Raw genomic sequence first — 3169 nt, 5'->3', positions numbered from 1 at the left:
CTTCTTCTCGAACGTTTCGGGTTGGTCCCGGAGATGCTCAACTCCTTGGATTGCGCGTATGGAAATTCGTAGATGACGTTCAAGTGTCATTTTCTTAAATTGTATGTACGCTAGAAAGACTAGTCGTGTTTTTTTTTGTAGCTAATATACCAGAATATGAACTAATTTTAAACGACACTGAAAAATATTCTGAGCGTTTTATGGTATAAGTTTCATCAAAGATAACACTGATATTTCTAAAGAGCCTTAATTGGCGTCGTTAGTGTTGATGCCGGACATTTTGGGGACCTAAAAAACACCCTTTTTTCCAATTTATCAAGGAACTACTATTGGATCATCTCAAAATGAGACCAAGAAATAAAAAGATTCAACCTTCCTCTCTATCAGCAATATATCACTATTGCATAATTTATTGACCGTTTCACCCTAAAATGTATTTAAAGTATGTTAGTACCTCGTTTTAAAATCTTATTTCCAATGTAAAGATACAACTTAAAGATTATAATGGAAAGAATGATATTTTTTCCTTTAATTATCCTACTTTTCGAGTGGCTAATCAATAAAAAAAAGGTATGTAATTGTACAAAATTAGTCTTTTCATAGGTACATAGGTTCAGTACATATTACTTTGAATATATTCAATTATCACTATTTATCATTAGCATCAAGTATTATGCAATGCAGATATTAAGTCTTATTTTATTCTTAAAGCCATTGAATGAAGTTTCATAAAGGTTTGTTCTTGTTAAGTTTTTGAATAACACAGGGGAACAATTAGGAACAGAATCCAAAACTGAGCTTAGTTTTTCTCTCAATCATCTGAATTATGAAATATCTGAGATTATAGTGATTCTGGACTATTATCGTACAGAGTCATTTTTATGGAGTCATCTCGAGGCTCAAAGCGTATTTGTGCCAATGTCTGTCCCAATCCAGGGGATGCCCCGTATTTTGAATTTTAAAATGATTACTTTACCATTATATACAACTAGTGTGCCATGTGCCTCAACAGTGACGTCATTAAAATTTCCTTCTTCTCTTTATAATGAAAAAAACACAAATGTTGAATATCCTTGCTGCCTCTCCTTGTAAAATACTGTCCTTGTTGAACTCATATTGTAATTGGAGATCGATAGAGATGAAGGTATATGTCCTTTTATTCGTACGTCCCATTTTGACATGATCAAAATAGTTTACTATTTTCCTTAATATTAATGAAACAAGGATTTTCATTCTTATAAAACTTGTTGGTTTATATATTATATTAGCATATTTTTACAATTAATTATATGAAACCTTTTTTATTTAAAACCACCTCTTATTTTAGTCATGTACATTATTAGTAATATTTACTGGTTTTAATTACCAATGTACGTTCAATGTTACATATTCTATTTTTTAGTAGTCTTTTATCAGTTAACAAATGCTCTGTACGTTTTTATTAATTTCCCGTCTACAATCATTCCTCTCCATTCCGTGACTCCCATTTACTCGGCTACCCCCTTGGAGTTTCGGCGACAAGAATCGTAAAACTCTTTAAATACATTCTGATAAACACCACAATTTAGACCTTCAAGATGGTGGACGAAATAAACAGTGCATGAAAATCCTTTATTAATATCTTTGAAGATCCCCAGTTATTGGAGTGTGCGTTTAATTCCTGAGAGCAGCAAAGTTGGTCCGCGTGCTTCTTCCTTCCCCATGCTTTTCCTTTTCTTTCTATATAAAATAATATAATTGATATTAAAATATTAATATAAGCACTACCTAATCAATAAAAGTTGATAATTGTGCAATTCAATTAATATTATGTACTTTGTACAAAAACTATCGTAATTGATTAATAGGTAGAAGAGAGATTCCCCTTCCCCATGCCATGTAGTTCGTTCATGACGTCAAATAAAATCCTCCATTTTGAAATAATATTATTTCCTTTTTCTTCCCTTCTCCCTCCCCCCCTACTTCAAAAGAATACTACTGTATGTAGTATAAACTGTATAATATAATCAAATGTAAATCAATATATTATTGACTGTCTACGTTCGTACAAAACAAACTATAAATCGGGTAAACACTGTTGACGGCCGAATGATTATTTTTGTGTTCCAGAGCATTCGCGTCGAGCAAAAAAGCGGCCGTGTAAAACAAAAAGACTCCTTTTTTTATATGCTATATTTATATTAACAACTATGTACCTATTTAATAAAGTCTATCACTCAGCAGAATATTAGAGAAGAACGTGTGCGCGCTCTTATCAGGAACAACAGCAACAGCAGTTTCACAAAATGGCCGTTCCTTTTGTTACGAGTTATTAAGAATATTATTACTATCGCTCAGAGTACCACGCTAGTAATTTATGTCTTATCTCATTTCATTTGGTATCTAGCCTACATGGCTAAGTTCTATGTATTTTTGCAACGATTAAGATGATGGAAGCAGCACGAAGATTTTACTTATTTTGTGGGGGAAAATGACAAAGAATGGATAGAGGGATTATTAAATTAGGTACTATTTAATGTTGAAACTTGGTCCAAGACCGATTTGGATTGATATTACGTCGGTTTAGACAGGGATCTCCGACCGTACATCCGAATTTAATCGTTTTTATAACGTGGATCGATCCTGGTTTATAAGATGTACAAACATTATTTATGCAAGTCATTGGACGTTTTCACGTGACGTTACCATAGTTCATGTCGGGTTATTTTGTGGGCCTACACGACCATGTTTAATAGCAAGGAAACCTCTTTTTCATTAATATTAAAGAAGATAGTGCTCTATTGTTTCATATCAAATAAATAAAAGGACTTCATCCTTACTGTTTATCAGATATATACGCCTCTAAGGGCTAGTTTTATTATATGAATGTATTAAAATAACTTTGTACATCGTTCTATAATCTTATTTCCATATTCTAGATAAAAATTAACTATTACAATGAATAGAATAATTCTTTTTTTGTCTCTAATTGATCAAAAAATAATACAAATCTAGCCATTTTTATTGATTTTTAAGAGATATTACTTTAATTTGATTGAACTATCAGTTTTTATTTTGCCTTATATCTGTTTTCAATGCAGATATAAAGTTGTTTTTAATTTTGAAGGGTTTTGTTGGTGTTCAATGAAGGTTAATAGGAAATTTGCCCATTATATGTACTAAAAAATAG

The 3169-nt window shown here is 31.6% G+C and overlaps 1 long non-coding RNA gene across 1 annotated transcript; it reads right to left on the bottom strand.

Moving 5' to 3' along the window:
- Window positions 1-1285: 1285 nt before the first annotated feature.
- Window positions 1286-1955, bottom strand: LOC121124568 (uncharacterized). The gene is made up of 2 exons (XR_005866343.2): window positions 1816-1955; window positions 1286-1719 (listed from the first exon to the last, which is right to left on the bottom strand). It is a non-coding gene; the product is annotated as an uncharacterized lncRNA (long non-coding RNA).
- Window positions 1956-3169: the final 1214 nt, after the last annotated feature.

Source organism: Lepeophtheirus salmonis, chromosome 9 (assembly GCF_016086655.4).
Source record: "Lepeophtheirus salmonis chromosome 9, UVic_Lsal_1.4, whole genome shotgun sequence".
Taxonomy (NCBI): domain Eukaryota; kingdom Metazoa; phylum Arthropoda; class Copepoda; order Siphonostomatoida; family Caligidae; genus Lepeophtheirus; species Lepeophtheirus salmonis.
This window is presented reverse-complemented; position numbering and strand designations above follow the sequence as displayed.